Raw genomic sequence first — 17,597 nt, 5'->3', positions numbered from 1 at the left:
AGTGAGTTGTGGAGGCTTAGCATGGATTAAATAGTCCGTGATGACGCACATTGTTATAGAGGCACTGTCAGTGAATTGCTAGTCTTTCTACTCTCTTGTTTTCCCAAAGACTTTTGGTTAGTCATGGCAGGACTGGATGAAGCCTAGTTTTAGTCATTTCTATCAGAAATAACTTCCCTCTTTCTTACCCTAGCTCATGCTCTTTGGTTCTCGTACCAGACAAAATCTTGCTCCCATTAAAGGTCCAGGTAAGTACTGTCATTCATTTAAATGAACTCAAATTCTCCCATGTCTCCACCCCCTGCCACCCCTAGTGGAAGTTCTTGTTTAATGTTTTCATACCTGTGTGAGATTTCTTTTCTGTATCCTGTTCTGAAGGACATTCAAAGAGATTCATTCTATTCATTTTGACAAGTAAGGCATATGAATAGTCTTATCAGTTCAATAATATAAGTGCTGCTCTTTGAAATCAGCTAGGTGATTGCTATTTTCTATTTCTGGTTTAACTTTGTTATCAGCCCAAGCTCCTTTAGAACAACAGTCTGGGAAAGTAGGAATATTAAAGCTGCTTCCAAATACCAGTGAGCAATACATGTAACTGATCTCTTGATTCTGGGAGCAGTGGTCAAATTCCATGTGCTGACAAAGCCACAGTTTGTAATGGTGAAAGATTCCATGTCCCGGGAAAACATAGGTGTTCTCTATAAGGAAAATAGTCAGCAACCAGTCCTATACTTCTGAAGTCATAACTCCATTTCACTTTGACATTTTAGAGCAAAAATAAAGTTTTCCTGCATCCAAAACATCAGATGTCAGTGAGAGAAACGGCACAGATATAACTTGATGAATTGGACTGATTTCTCAGAACTATGGTAATAGACTTCTGTTCCCTGCTCAATAGCTGAAACTAATGCCCAGGTTAGCTACCAACTTCAGTGTCCTAGCTAAATGACTTTGGTGGCTTCAGTCCTTGTCTAAAGACATATTTTTTTATTTATTTTATTTTATTTTACCTTGAAAGCCACCACAACTGCTACTAACTGATAATAATAGAAGTATTTGTTGATACCACTGTAGGAATAAAAAATCAGCAATGGGTGGGCACAAAGACTGGAATTACCCGCAGTTGTGGTGAAATATGTTACTGGGAACAGAGATGACTAGGCTATGATATGTAAGAAAAACTGGGGATTTTTTTGGAAGTGTTTCTTACAAATAAAGCTTTAAATAGAAGACACAATTCTTTGTTTGTTATGACAATACAGAAAGCTATATTTAACAAAAAAGAATGTTTTAAACATAATTGTCATTGTGTAAGTATTCTAATCAACTCATTTATTTTGATAATAAATTTCCAGATGACACTGCTAACATGAATCAGTCCCTAGAAACCTAAAAAGTATAATTATATGAGATTTTATTCAAAATCTGAACTGCATAGAAAACTTTTTAAAAAACTTTTTTAGTTTTTCTGGTGGAATTGAAAAATACCATAAAATTACATTTGAGGTAATCGTGCTGTTTAATTCATATTTTATTGAACTCAAATTTAATTCACTATTTTGCTAGCCATTTTGCTCCCTGTAAAAATACATTTCAAAGAAATACATTGTCTGATTTTTTTTGTTTGTTTAGCATGCAGGTACATACACAGAGTTGTCTGGATGCTTTCTACTCTAGTTTTGCTTTCAATGCATGTATATAATAATGTGTTCATGTTGTCATGGTAATTGAGCCTGGAGTTGTCAGAATGTGGAAATCACTTGTGTTAGGCTGGAACATAAAAGTCCAGTTAAAGGACACCATGCAACCATACCATTGGTTTAAGGTTGAGATGGCCAGAAGTTATAGAGAGATGTTTATTTCATTTGTTTGATTAGTATCTAAGAAGCTTTGCAACTACTAGGACTACTGAGCATTGTATCTTCATGTGTTGGAATATCTACCTCAGGCTATTTACACAGGTTTTTGTAATGTATGGGGGGTTTTAAACTTGATGCTGTAGTCTTATATATGGGCAGGTTCATTCTCATTTCCTAAGTTCAGAGGTGCTTGCAAAGAGGTTTCATGTTTTGTTGATGCACCTGAAAGCTCAGAAGAAAAAGGGAAACAGGTTTAGGAAAAGAGGTATATAATTGTTACTTCTCTCTTGAGGACAAGTGATCCTGTAAGAAGGCCTAAAAGGGGACAGGGCCATAACTGGCTGTATTTGCCTTAGAGAGCGTTCAGACTTTACAAAGTCTGAGGAAAAGTTACTTCAAAAATCTTCACATACGCAACAGTTTTAAGAGGGTTTGATGAAATTACATTTTCAGCTACTTTTGTGCTTTATGATTATTTTAAGAGAAAAGAAAAAGTGGAATAAAGTTTGGAAGAAACCTTATAGACATTCTCTTAAATACAGAATCTGTTACAACTAAACTATTCCTGACAGACATTTTTATAACCAGTTTCCAAAGCTACCCAGGGATTGTCTGTTTTCATTGCACATCTGTCTTTAACTCTGCAAAGTTTTTTTAACGTCTTACTCATATCTCAATTTCTGGAATATAAGTGCATATTTCTGTTGTGTTAAAGTGATGGGGTTTTAAAGTCTTTTCTAGAATATGATCCAATATTTTAATCTTTTCTTGTAGCTTGTTTTCTAGACTGCTGCTCTTTCAAATTAACTACATTTTACTTTTAACCTGCAGGCAGTGTCTACAACTAAAGAGAAATCCATTTAAGACCTTATCAAAGGCAAATAAAGCAAAAAGATCGTTTCAGGTGGCATTCATGACATGATTTACTCTCTGTAAGTCTTCCAGTATGATACCCGCTTTTATTTGCAATAGCTTTAGAGGTTCAGATGTAGCTTCTGATCCAGATCCTTTAGTGCAGAACTGTTGTGTCATTTCTCAACCTACATTTCTGTAGTTGATTATATCTGACAGAAATAATTTACCTATCCTTGATCGACAGTTAATCTTTCAAACCATTTCTACCAAGATCTTTTTGGACTCTAATTGGGTCCCCCAGCATGCCTGCAGACCTTCCTAGCTTAGGCATACCTTCAAGCACTATAGGAGCAGTCTCTCTTCTGTCATCAAGATTAATGATGAAAATAACGAATAGTACTGGATTCAGTGCTGACCAAGAACCCCATTTGATGCCTTTTCCCTTTTAGATAATGAATCACTGATAGTCATGGATGGTATCTTTGTTTTTTTCCCTATAGCTATTTACCCTGTAGTAATACTATTTAGATGATGCTTCTTGGGCAGACCAGGCGACACTCCTGTGCAATGATGCCACAAGTCTTCCTAAAATCTTAACATGAGACATCAATTATTTCCCATACTGTAAGGCTTGTTACTTTGTTATGCTTCCTTCTTGATGAATCCATGCTCAGTTACTAATTTCCTGTTTTTCTTTTAGTGACTTACAAACTGGGAAGGTAAAGAAAGATCAAGTAACTAGTCTATAATTTCTTCCTCCTCCTTTTAAGGCAGGCAATATTTTTGCTCTGTTAAAGGCTTTTGTACCCATATCATGCATCATGTGCTTTCAGAAATAATTCTAATGCTGACAGCTTTCCAACTTAACAGCTCTAATATTTATCCACTTCTCTAAGACTTAGGGCAAATTAACATGGCATAACCATCTTAGGAAAAATGCGTAGGTCAGATTATTCACATTTTTTCTTTCCTGGTTCTGTTCTGATACTGTGTGTCCCCTTTTTCTTTTCTTTTCTTTTTTTTTTTTTTTAATTTGGTAGCTTTTAATTGTGGGAACCAGATGATTACAATTGACCTTCTTAGTAACATCTGTCAATAAAGCAGTAAACAATTCAGACTCCTCAGCACAATATATCAATAGCTTGCTTTCACCTTCAAACTACTGACCAACCAGTAGTTTTCCTTAATCCCCCTCTTACTCCTAAAGTGTATTTGTAGAACTTCTTTTTATCCTTTGTCTCTTGCTAATTGTACCTTAATTTATTTTTTCACTTTTTCTGGCGCTGCCTTTGCATGCTCAAGCTATTCTTTTGTACTTATATTTGACAGTTTCTACTTTCGGATGTTTACATCTTATGCCTGAAGTCAATGAAGAAATTAACTTCTAGCCAAGATGACTAAAACTTAACATATTTATATCCCTCCTTTGCACTGGGCCAATCAACATTGCCTTTTTTCTCCATTTTCCGTTTTGGAAAAAAAAAAAGGCAAGCAAGATGCCTTTTTCTCTTTATTTCTTTTTTCCATATGTATGGCTCAGGCAACCTTGTCTGTCAATTCTCTAGGTTTATTAGAATATTACTTCTTAACATGCATTGGTTTTATTTGCTCTTGTCTTATATGATTCCCTTTTGTGGTTACCTGTAAATTCAAGTGCTAACCTAGTGAATTGTTCAGGCTGCAATTTGGGTAATTTAATCAGTTTGATCTGTGGTTCTCCTCAATTCTTATACTGTATTTTTGAGTTAATAAACCACCATGTTTTATAGGTAGTGGTACATCAATGAAAAAAATGTAATAAAATTATTAATTTAGTTAAGACTTTCTCATGTAGTATTTGCTTATGTGACTTCATTTATATCTACCTAAATAAAAGCACCTCCCAGTTCTTGAAACTGAATCAAAAAAACACCTTCTCCTGAAGTGTGTCATACCCCTAGCCCCCACTGAAGCAAAACAGGCAAATCAGGTTCTGGATACTACTTTCACTACCTTACAGGTTGTTACTGATACAACATATTCTTCAAGAGGCATAAATGGGTTTTTCATCCAAATCTGTGATTCACCTTTTTGTATTCTGAAATTCCAACTTCGGTTTTTTGTTTTTTTTTTTTTTAAAAAAAAAGACACTTTAATTTGAAATTTTTGAATCCCCAGATTGGGTAGGGTTTCTTTTTAATCTTTCTGATAAGGAACTAAAACCTCTCTTTTAGAATGGAACATTTTTTAGGAAGCATCTGTATCTGATGTTCCATATATTCCCTGAACCATAAGTTCCCTATTTACAATGGTTTCAGAAATTTAGTCAGGAAAGTGGAAGCAATGCAATGGAATGTAAAAAGGAGAAAAGGGCTGGAAATAAGACAAGGAAACTTTAAAATGACCAAAGAGCTAGGTCAGGTGTGAGTGTGGAGGAGGGAGCCTTTTCAAGTAGTTTCATGCCTAAAGTAAACCACACATGCTCTTTGACTTACACTGCCATCCTTTAGGTGGCCAGTGAAATTCAGTATGCTTGTTTTAAAATCCTGAGTGCTCAGGAATGGCTGCCCAGCAAGTCATTATATGTACCGTAGTGCAGCAATCAAAATGAGCCAAATCACTTAAATAGAGCTTTTACTGTACAAATACAAGCAAGTTACTGGCAGAGTACTTTCAGGTTGTCTTATGTCATTAATTTATCTGCTCTACCTGAAATTATTTAGCAGACATACATAGTTTTGTGGTTATAAGCCACAAAACAAGCAAGCTTATGTTTTCACTCTCTTGACCTATAGCATTGCTTCCTCAAATGCTATTAAGACTGCTTGAGTTTAGCAACCACAGTGATTTAAAATGTTAATGATATGTGGCAGACTCTTTACGCATATTAGCTCTCTTCCTGCCTAGTACAATTAAAGCTGATAATGAAACTTCTACAACTGTAAAGGAGGGAAACTATAACATGCTATTTAAAAAAAAAACCAAACCAATTCTACCCCAGTATGTCTAAAAAGACTTTGAGAGAGATATCCAGGCAAGTAGCATTATTTATCTAGTTACTGCAAAATAAATTGAGGAAACGTGAGGAATAGTTTTACTGCATATGCTTATGCACCACTTCATTTATAAACTTAATGTTACTGTCATCCTTTGCTGTAAGTAGTGTCCTGGAAATCTATGTTCCTCTGTTGACAGGCTACAAGGAAAGTTTTCCTTTTTGTTTTATTTTTTGTGTGCTCATTGGCAAGAAATCAAATTTCTAACTGGAGATTGTACAAATAGGCATTTCTGAATGTTGTTTATGTAGGTGCTGCTTCAGGGAACCATGTAAGCATATGTGCAGTCCAGTTTTTTTGTAAGATGGGCCTCTTCAGAAAACAAAACATTTCATTCAGCCAGTATGACTTATCACTAGACATCATGCTGTGACATCTGCTGAACTTCTTTAAAATGCACTGTAAGAATTATTTGCAAAAATTATTCAGAAAATATATTCAAAAAGAAATTTGGAAAAAACCCTTGATATGCACTTTCAAACCCAGAACTTGTATTTTAAATGCAGTTATTTCATCAAAAACTAATGGGACAGGGAAAAGCAGTTAACTATTCTGCTGTTCAAAGTGTCTGTGCCAAACAGAGGAGTTGGTACACATTGTGGGTAACAGATCTTGTTTGTTCTGCAGGTGTCTTGCGCTGAGATTATGAATTAGAGGAAAACGTGACAATATGTTTGTGATGTGGAAGCTGAGAACAAACCAAAGACATCTCAGACAAAAGTCATCAAAAGCCAGTGGAAACAGCTTTTCTGTTTTTTCTATGAGGGGTGTTATTCTCCAGGTTTTGATTGTCTCTGGCCCACTATTTGGATATGTATTTTGTAATTACATTACCTAGGTGGGCATTTCCTAATCAGAGTACTCTCTCTGAATTATTTTCATTAGCTTTGGCAGTGACTCTCTTACCCTGGAATCATATGTCCAGACAGACTGAGTGCATATAAAAGCACAGAATGCATAAGTTAAGCTTAGAAAGAGCTTTCCTCATTCACCTGAGGAATTTAATTTTTATTAACCCATTTTATCATTCAAAAGTGCAATAGCTATTTGCAAATTCTCATGAAAACTGCTTTAGGAGATATTAATTCTGGTTATTACTGGGGCTCACTATTTGAAAATTATGAAAAATTAAGCCGGCTTTGTATCAACAATGTTTTGCAGTGCAAAAATAGTCTCAACTATTACTAATTCCGTATCCTTGTGCCAGTTACTGGTGCTTTTACCCAGAAGCAGGTGTTACACAGAATCCAAACTTGTGATACAAAAATAGTCCTTTATCATAAAGAGTAACTGGTTGGGCAACAATACTCTATCTTTATGGAGAAGTCCCGAGTGGGAAGTACAGCATGTACTTTTAGAGAAATAGTACAGAAAAAAAGCAACAGAATTGGATTTGGGGTTAGGTTCATGTTCATTTCTGCTTCTGAGAGCAACATAAGCAGCAGTAGTGTGGCCAAACGTAATTACGTCCTGTCAATAGACAGGTTTGCAAGGATAGGAAGTGAAATGTAGAGGCATGGACCTTTACCATTAAGGGTTACCACATTATAATGTGGGAATGTGAGTGGAGTCTGGCTTAAATATGCAAAGCACAACAGAAAAAAAATCCCTGTAATTGGCTTTTGATTAAGTCTTCAGTGTGCATTACAATATTGCATGAGTCCTGTATGAAGTATGTTCTGTGAGTCAAGTCTGTGTCTTAGCGGCAGTCAGTGCTTGCTTAATTATTTCTTCTGAAGCGTGTGGTTGCACCTATGTGTCTTTTTTTATATGTTGTCATGCTTCTGACTTTTAATATGGGGTACTCAAACTATATTGATGCTGTAACAAAAAAATGTGTTTTCTGGTTGGGCTATATTTTTTGCAAATAGCTCTTAATATTCAGTTTGCCTTTATTGCTGCTACCGAGCACTGAGCTGAAACTTTCAGAGAGCTATCTACAATGCTTACAAGACCTCCTTCTTCTGTAACTACTCAGTATAGCCCCTCATAGAGGATGTAAATTTGGGATTACTTGCTAATCATTTAGTAATCATCAGTGCATCTCTGGGATAATGGAAAGATACCATTACTACTACGACTTCTATTGATTTCAAATGTAATGTCATGTACAGGAGCTACTTGGAGGTATGTGCTCTGGTAGCGATTCTCAGTTTTTTGCACTGGCAGCCAAGGCTTAACACATAGTGCTGTTGTTTTGCCTGTCTTCATCTTGTCTTTACTTCCAGAAACATTGTTTAGAATGAGTTACTTAATATTTCTGTGTAATAATAATATGCATTTGTTTTCAGTAGAACTCGGTCTGTAATTCAGCAATCCATTGGCTTCTGAAGCAAAGCTGTCATTCAGAAGTTCTTCCCCTGCACCAATTCGTAGCCTTCCGTGTGTGTTCCACCTGACTGTTTCTGGATCTTATCTGACTAGCAAGTGTTCATTTTTAGCCTGGATTATTTCCGTGCCTGTACATAAAATATTGTTATGCAGACAGGTGGATCTGTGGCAAAGGGACACAAATCAGTGGCTGGTTTTGGTTTTGAAATTGCAGTATTGCTGAAAGGAGAGATTCCTAAATATCTCAGAAAATTTGGCACAGGCTGACTTCCTGGTGGTTGTGTAGCTGGGACTTGGAAACCAAATTCTAGATTGCTATCCTCTCCCCCTGGTGTCATGAAAGTAGACTGCTGAGTGCCATTTACACTTGAGCTGCTATTAACTGTATGTAAGGTAAATTCTCAGCTGCTTTAGCTAGTGTTTTGGCCTTCAAATAATAGAAATATTTGCATGCTTCTACATTTTTGACTTGGTTGTGAAAATGTCATGGGAGGGGATATGAACACTTCAGCATCTTATAGGAGATTTCATCAGCATTAAGATGTATTAAGAACCACAGTACTTTGTATAAAAGTGTTCTGGATAATTAAATTTCGATCTGTACAGCAAACTGGAGGAAATCTTGATCTTGACAGAAATCACTGAACATCTTGCTGCTATATATTTGGTTCCAGGAGAGTGAGGATTTCACCCTCTGTATCTCTAGCTGATCAGCAAAGCCTTTAGAAGGCTCCTCATCTCCTAGGGAGCAGAAGAAAGGCAGATAATATACATGTAAGGGTACCTAAATATATTATGGACATTTAGATGTTGTTTTGTACACCATATAAAATTACATGCCATCTTAGTGAAAGAAAAAGGTGTCAAGACTTTCAAGCTCTGGGGGATGTCCTTGTTACGTAACTCAACTGTCCAACTTTCACTTAATTAGCAAGGTTTTGTATAAAAGCATACCGACTCAAAGGATCATAGCCATTCCTGTAATTTGATTATAAATATAATGCCTGTGTGACACCTTTCTGCCTATGATGTTATGTGTAATCCTTTCTGTGTGTGGCTACAGCTCTTGGGAGTTCTATATTAAACTCAGTACTGTGGTTACTTGTGAATGAAATTACTGGAACAGTGTTGGAGGAAAAAGTACACGGAAGGATTTAAGGCAGAACATAGCAAAGCAAAGGCTGCAATTATCTGCAGCTGAAAACAAGTAGCTTTTAATGTGTCCATTCACCTAAGAAGGAAGGGAGAATTATAGACCACATGCTCTTTCTTTCCCTTTTTCTATCATTTCTCTTCTTTTTCCTTTATACAGTTTATCACCCATAATTTCAGGATGTGTTTTGTTTCTTTAAGCTGTTTTATCTATAGGCTTATGAGGTCAGTCATGTGTGAATTCTTTTGTTAGTCACCTCACCTTTTGCCTTGATGATAGAAAATTGATCAGGCCTAAAGTACAAGTTCAATAGACAACCCCCTTGGTCCTTTGTCTAGGAGAATAGCTACCATTGAAGGCCATGAGCAGGTTGCTATTAATATGACAGCCTGCTCTATCTCCCACTGTAATTTATAATGAAATACCTAATCTCCATTATTTTGATCCAAGCAGGCGATCCCATGAAAAAGTCTTTTCATCCAGTTCCCAATGGCAGTTACATGAGAAATGGCAAACCAATAATTTTTGTCAAGTTTTTTAAGCCAACAGAAATGCTTTTCCACTGCTACAGTTTCAAAAGGCACAGATAAAGCTCATTCACTGAGATGAATGAAAAAGCCATCTGGGGTTTTTCTTTTTGACTTCCTTTCCTTTTCTCCATCCTTGTAATCAAATTTGAGCAAAATCAAATGGGGCTTTCTATGAAAGTACCTTTTGTTGATCTGAACGAGCTGGTAATTTACAAAATACCCTTCCTTTGTGAGGAAGGCTAAAGAAAAAAAGAATCAGTAGCTTTTAAAGCTGGGCCTTGGTGGGACTCTAAATGCAGTGAAAGCAGTCTGTGTTGAGAGATTGAAATGCATTTCAAAGCCAGGCCTGAGTCAGGGTACAGGGAAGAAAAAACCTATGTGCATTTTATAAGAAGAAAAACCTGAATGGGAAGGGGAAAAGAGAGAGAGGAAAAAATCTGGATAATACATTAATCATTATTTTGGAAATTGTCTTCCTTACTGACACATACTGCGTAACTAGTGATTGAGAACTTGGATTTTTGTTCTATTATAGGCATCTCAACATTTGTCTGTGCTGCTTTAAAGTTTGAGAGGCAAGGATCCTTGAACACTGCTGGACTATGTTTTAAATGTGTATATATATTTTTTCAACTTTGCTTTTTGTGGTTCTTTTTCTTTTTTTTAACCTTGCCTGTGAAGTATTATGGGGAAAAATACTTGCAGGAAAGCTGAGTTTATCCTTTTTGGCGTGCTAATGTTTATTTTTATTGTATTTCTGCTTACCAGATTTCCTAGTGGTAATTATTTCCCATTGACTCAGACTAAAGGACAGTGTGGACACCTAACAAATAGTAAGTTTATGCCTTGTTTTTGTTATTTATATATCAAGATTAATGTGGAAAAGCTGAAAATGTGTGATTAATTGCAAATTCTGTATTGTAAGAATGTTGTACAGCAGTATGAATCTATTAATGTGAAATACTGATGTGATTTAACACTTCTTATCTCTGTTACTTACCATTAACTGTTTAGTCAGATACAGATAAGTGCATTGTTCTGTGTTGAAGATAATAGAGCTTATAAAATAAACACTAATTTACATGTCATATTCTAAGATGTGAGCAAACCTAGCCCATATTTTAATCTTTTCATATTTACAGACTTGCTTAGAATGTAAAATGTTTCTCCTTTTTCACTTGTGTTTTGATTCAGAATATAAATGCATTTGAAAAACAGCTTCCTGGTTGCACAATATAAAATATTACCAGTAATTTTACAAAAATGTAGACACTCATAATGGAAATTCTAAATTTTATTTTTATTTTTTAAGAAAGCTTCTCATGTTATTTCTACCTTGGCTTAAGCTGTATCCTGGTAGGAAGAGTAAAGAGGTATTAATGTTACTAGCTAAGATCTTACTATTGTTGTTAATGAAGCACTAGTAAAACCACATTGGCTTTTTAATTATACTTTGAAAAGAGAAACCGTGGAAATAATTTAGAACTGTGAACTTCCAGTTATAAGCTATTTGCTTTAGATGAAATTGTATGAGATACGATTTGTTTTGTGTTCCTTATGCATGTGTGTACAACATCATGATATCAATTTAGAAAGCATAATACAGGAAAACAGGTTCAGATTAGTCTTTTGCTTTTTAACATTACCAAAAATCCAAAGTCAATCTTATAAAGTTTGAGTGTGGTTTCCATTAATGAGATCCCAAATTATTTTAAAAATAGCTTCCAAAGTATTTTCTTTGATGTAACCTGACACCTGATTCAATTGGAGAATGTGAAGGTATCATTTTTATATCTGAATTAATTTTCCACTCCTAGTTCTTACTATCCTATTCACTTTCAATTTCCTACAGGATTTGTTTTCCCACATGGTTTTGAGCCATTTGCTGCCTCCTAATGACTGACTCATAAAACAGCAAACATGGAAAATTTCCAAAAAACTTTTTCTGAAACTATTGCTGCTGCATATTTTGTGATTGTCTACCATTTTTTCATATGTTTAGAATTCATGAAGAAATTTGTGACGTTGATTGCTTTGCTTTTTTAGATTTTTAGCAGAGCATTAGACTTTCCACCCTGAGAAATATACAGTATACAGTGCCTTAATGGGAAGCTTCTCTACTGCTGAGTATGGAAACAAAGACACAAATCGTTGACTTCGGATTGTGTCATTTAGATAATGTATGAATCTGTGCTTTCACAGGCTTGCATACCAGTATCATATTACTTTGGTTAAATAAATGTCTCCTTCCCCTCCCCCTTTTAAAAAATAATAATTAACCTTTCTTTGTTTAGTTTCCTATCCTTCTCCTTTATACATTATTGAACTCCAAGATTCCGTCTTTGTTAAAGACTTTGTCAAATCTAATAGGTTTTAATTGATTATTTAACAAATGAAGCAATAACAAAGCAAGAGAGCGTCCCTCATGATCTTATCCTGGTATCAAGGCTTGTTGTCTTACTGTGTTCTGTTCCTAGCACAGTGCAGCACCAGTTTGCTCAAAAACTTTTGGACCTGTCAAAATAGAAATAAATATTAAGAATTATATGAGACATGTAGAGAACATTAATTTTTTATCTCTGTGTGATCTTTTCCCGCTTTTTAGTTCTTCTAAAGTTTTTAAGGGTGTGATCTTGTAAGCAGAAGAAATGAATTGGCATGAAATTGTTGAATGGAGTTCTGACTTTGCCCCCTGTTATTCATCTATGTTTATGGATACACTCTAAACTTTTTCCTAGATTGAGTTACTCTCAGCAACAGCATTCCATTTGTGGCAGAATGTTTGTAAACCACTCTAAGGTTCTTAAACATGGGTTGGATCCCACAGGAGTACCTCCAGCTGTGCCTTGTTTCAAGTTGCCAAGCCTTGTGCTTGAATCTTTCAAGCTCAAACATGTTTTGCATTAAAGTATGATGAATTAATATAATAAATTACTTGCATTATTTTTTAAAATAAATGTCCATCATTTCAATCACCTGTTCAGAAGGCTTTGTTGCAGGAAAGACTCATAGCAACAAATGACTAGTACTTCTTTTTGAGAATGCGTGTAAATGTGTACTTAATTTTTATGCATAATTATTATAGACTGATTTGAATCTTTGAGGGGAGTTTACAGTAATGAAAAAATGAAATGGGGAAATGAAGTTATATCAAATAAGTTAAAAAGTACTTCCTCTGTTAGCGAACATAATCCAGTACAGCATAAACTGAACAAGGAAATGCTTGCTATGACAGGTTAGCAACTCTATGGATGAGCTGTTGTATCTGTTGAAGCGACTGTTGAATATAAGTAGATCATTCTAGTGCCCAAGGTTAGGGTGTTTAATCAGATTGTTTGAGTGTTTAGTAAATCTGAGTTGGATTGGGATGGGAAAAGATACTCAACTGACTTTTCAGTTTGGGGTTTTTTGGGGGGTTTTTTGTAATGTCTTAAACAGCAAGAGGTGGAGACAAAGGACAATAATTCCTGAGTCTTATGTGCCCTCTAAGGTTCTGCATTGCCTGCAAGAAACACTTTTCCTTCCAGCTAAATTTTTCAGTCACTGAACACTAAAAGCGTACTTAGCCTTAGTGAATATATGTAGCAGCTTATGGTGTAACTGGATTCTCATAAAGATCATAAGAAAATGCAGAGCTAGGCAGTCTCTGAACTGGAAGGAGTCCCTTCAAGCAAAACAAAAGGAGAAAAAGGCTACAGAAAAATGTGGGAATTGGAGTGAGTATAGTGTGTTAAAGAAGAGATAAGAGAAATTCAAAGACTGGTGGGGTGGTGCTGAGATAAGGAAAGGGCATTAACACTTTGATGCTCCTGGGCCTAGGCCTTCTCCTCAAGGTCTTAACCACCGTTTAGATTCGCTGTCTCAGGGCTGATTGCTGTATTCAGTTAAAAGTAGTGTCTGTGTTCACATTTCCCTAAAAATGGCATTTTTTTAAAGTTGATTTTTCTTACTATATTGTTACCATTCAGTGTGATCTTCTTAAAAGAAATGTCAGTTTCTCCTCAGAAACACTCACACAGTGAGACTTCACACTCAGATGCTGATGAGCAAAACAAGGTATGTCAACAGTAGCGCTGGACAACCTTGTGTCCACTTTTTCCTAGTGCCAATGCTTAATGATATCTTGTTGGGTGGCTGGGGGCATTGCTGATCTTAATTTAAAAAGCAGGGTAACATGCACAGTGTTCTCTTGTGTTCCATGAAGTCCATCCCCAAACATCTCAGGGTGCTTCCAAAATACTTCAGATTTCAGATCTGGCTTTCAATGGTCATGATGGTGGTTGTCAGGGGTGAGACAGTAGTACCAATGCATTAAAATACAGACAAGGAGTATTATTGTGGTCACTTAGAACTGCTGTACTAGTGGCATTCCTGATACTGATTCCATGAGTTTGGTGCAGTCAGGTCTATAATGCAGATAAGATTTGCTGTTTAGCAAGACCTGTGTGTTTTGTTTGGGGGTTTTGTATGTCTTTGTTTTTGTTTTGTTTGTTTCTTGGTTTTTAAAACAGCTCGTTCCTTCTGGATTCATAAAATACATGCAAAATATCTCAGAAAAATCTTTTTGTTATTTTGAGCACCTACTTGGACTTTCCATTTAGTCAGATTTGACTGTGGTTAGCAAACATTTCACATGATGTAAAAGGTAATAGAGAAAGAGGTGTCCTTGTAGAGTATTTCTAGGCTTACATATTAAACTCTGTAAAAAGACAAAATAGTCCAATAAATCACTACATGTAACCCATTGTAGTCCATTCACTAAGAATGTTCAAGACTTGAGATAAAAAATTATCATCAAACTAGTTTTTAAAAATATCTTTTTATTTGCAAATTTCTTGTAGGAGACATTACTATCCAGTAGAGCTGTGATGTCTGGATAATACTGCTTTAAAATACTTTCTGCCAGTTTTATCCTTTTGAGTAGAACAAAACCTCTGAAGGACAGTGTTGAGCATAAGTGCTCATAATGCGGCCGTCACCCACAATATCAGTTCATATTTTTTATGTCTTCTTTCCCCTACCTAATTAAAAAAGAGGGATCCAATGCTATACTTGTAGTTTTGTTGGATAAGGAAGACTTCTTAAACTGATCATTTGTATTTATTTTTTGTTTATTATTCACAGATCATAAAATCTGTGGCGCAACTGGGACTACAAATTGTAGTGTCTTTTATTTTCCTGATTAATAAATTGGACCTGGGAGACACTCACAGGTGTATTTGTTCCTCCAGCTTCTTTGTAATACTGTTTATAATACTTCAACCGTTTATAATAGCATACCAACAGCAACACGAAATGAGCTGGTTCTATCCTCTCCTGATAATTTGTCCTCAAGACTTAGGAAGCTGGCAGGGAAGGGCAGAACTATAGAAGAAACAAGTCTAGTAGTTACTCTGTGAAAAAAACTTGACCTGTGATAGGGTTCAAAGGTAAACGTACTGTTTGCTGCAAGGGTCCTTGCTTTCATACAGCTAGACTTCTTTTTACCTGAGGCACCTCCATTGTGATCTCTTCTAGCTGATTCAGGAAGTGGAAGTTGTGCATTTGTTGACATAATGTTAATATTCAGGGGCAGCTTTTTCAGCATCAAGTGCTTGTTAGCCCTTAATATGGTATTTCTGGTTTTAACTGTAGGGTATCCCTTCTGTTTTACTTAAATGGCTCTGTTTAAACAGAGTAGTTCTGTGGCAGCCAGTCTCTGCATAGGTGGAATATTTAGAGCAGCCAGCACCAGAGCACTGTATGCTTTGTTGGACAGTCCTTCATTCCTCATTCTTCCAGTGAGTATTCCACTCACAGGGATACCTAAGGCTTCAGGCAGAGCAGTCTTTTTCCTTGTGCCATGATGCGCAGACAAGCCATGCTGGCACCTCTGCCCATGCTATCTTCTGAGCAGTCCAGGGCCCAGTCTCTGAAGTATTATCAACAAACATCTTAACAAGAAGAAGTGTCAGCATTTTTTGAAAGAAAATGGTTTAAATCAATTATCCTGAGTTGAGCAGTAGTTAATTTTGAGTGGGAGTGAGTTATGTGCTGAAAGATCTAAAGTGCTGTTGCTTTATCATGTCCATCTCCTGCTATCACAAAGAATGTTTGTGGTAGATTGCAATATCTGTTTCTGATCAAAATGTCCTGAGTTTAAGTAGCCATAGTTTCTTAGCAGTGTAACAGTGGCCAGTTGCTTAGAGAGACAGCAGGCAGTCTGTCAGAGTGGCAGTAGCTTGCTGGAGCTCCAGTAGCCTCTCAGGCCAGCAGACTCCTTAACTGTGCATAAAAACATGCAACTCCTCTGCTTGAAAGATAGTGCACTTGGTGCTAAAAATGCATTGATACTTGGGATAGCTATGGCTGAATTCTACAGACAACTGCATTCAGTTTCAGCTAATCCTATAACATGTATTTTTGGAGCCTGAGACAAAGAATATCTGTTAAAGGGCAAGCACAGACTCTGGTGGTGTAAAGCCCTTTCTCTATGTTTCTGTGATAGATAAGTCTTTATAGAAAAAAACCCAACAACTCATTTTGAGGCCATAGGATGCTATGCATGTTCCATTTACAACTTTATGTACATTACTGCATCTTATATTTCTGTTTGCAATAAACCGTACCTATTAGTGGGTGGAATTTGATTGAAATCATCAAAGTTCTAGACTAGGGATTTGTAGGAATGTTTCTTGTTCCTTTTATTTGGAACCGAAGAATGTTATGATGTATCAAGGATATGTCTCTTTTTAAAGTTTTTTTTAAAAAACTTTATTAATTTTCTTGTATCCCTTTCCTATACTCTTCTCTTTCTTTGCTAGTCTACATCCGGGAGTTTTTTAGGCCACTGACGGATGACTTTGACATTTGTTTATATATGCAGTAAAGATCCAGTTCTTGACTGAAGATTATAGGTGCTTCTGTGTCGCCTTATCTGTGAAAGCAGAGCAGTATTTCTATGTTAGCCTTATATATGTGTATAAAAATAATTGTACCAGGAAAATGATGTCTGGTAATCTTAACTTCAAAGGTCATATTTAGCACTGATGCTATGCTTTTTCAATTTAAATTAAGGAAGGATAACTTTATGGGCAATAGCAAAATAAAGACTTTTTATCAGGCTGATGCAAGCCTTCTGTGTGTTGTGGAAATGTGCTAATTATTAACACGGCACTGTTTTCCTAACCTAACCTTGCAGATCCATGAGCTTAATCTGGTACTGTCAGTAAAATACCTTTGAATCTAGTGGGAGGTGTTGCAGCTCTGTGAAGAGCTCTTGAGATTTTTGGCCATTTCTGGGATTTATGTTTGCTGTGTGAAGTGATTAAGATCATTGCTGCCCATTTTGTTGTTAGCAAGATGCTTGTTAAGAATTCTCATGATCTGTTCTTTCAAAAATAAAAACTAATAGAAATCAGCTAAGAATATTAGACTAAGTTCCATCATGGTTCCATTGTTGATAGATCTGACAACATATGATGGCATCTTTCAAGTCATAAACATGTATGTAGTTAAATTTCATTGATTTATGCATGCAGAAAACATAAATATCCTTGCACAAAAAATGCTTTTTTACAGTTTGAGGAAATCCTTCCCAGAGTTCTGTCTGTTCTATCAGCTGTTGTGATTTAATGCCTTCTATTTCCTCTGCTTGAACACCTCTCTGAGGTTTCTCTCATCCGAAGCTCTGCAGTACAGCCTTTCTGGTGCCCATCAGGTCTGTCAGGTAGGTGTGACTTTTCTTATGCATGCTGGTAACAGTGCAAGTCAATTGGAAGCAGCAAATGGCTGGGGAACAAATATAGACTAAAGGGAAATTTGGAAACTATTTTGTAAAACAGATATGCAG

The 17,597-nt window shown here is 36.1% G+C and overlaps 1 long non-coding RNA gene across 5 annotated transcripts in view; it reads left to right on the top strand.

Moving 5' to 3' along the window:
- The first annotated feature begins 5,219 nt into the window (after positions 1 to 5,219).
- The window catches only part of LOC129785401 (uncharacterized), a 266,771-nt gene continuing 254,393 nt past the window's right edge, over positions 5,220 to 17,597 (top strand). For 4 of the 5 annotated variants that reach the window (XR_008749462.1, XR_008749463.1, XR_008749460.1 and 1 more), the window contains exon 1: positions 8,215 to 10,599. This is a non-coding gene — a long non-coding RNA (uncharacterized LOC129785401). Of the gene's footprint in view, positions 7,425 to 8,214; positions 10,600 to 17,597 lie in introns of those variants that run through there. The other variant, XR_008749459.1, reaches the window with a different exon arrangement.

Source organism: Falco peregrinus, chromosome 12, assembly GCF_023634155.1.
Source record: "Falco peregrinus isolate bFalPer1 chromosome 12, bFalPer1.pri, whole genome shotgun sequence".
Classification (NCBI taxonomy): Eukaryota; Metazoa; Chordata; class Aves; order Falconiformes; family Falconidae; genus Falco; species Falco peregrinus.
This window is presented reverse-complemented; position numbering and strand designations above follow the sequence as displayed.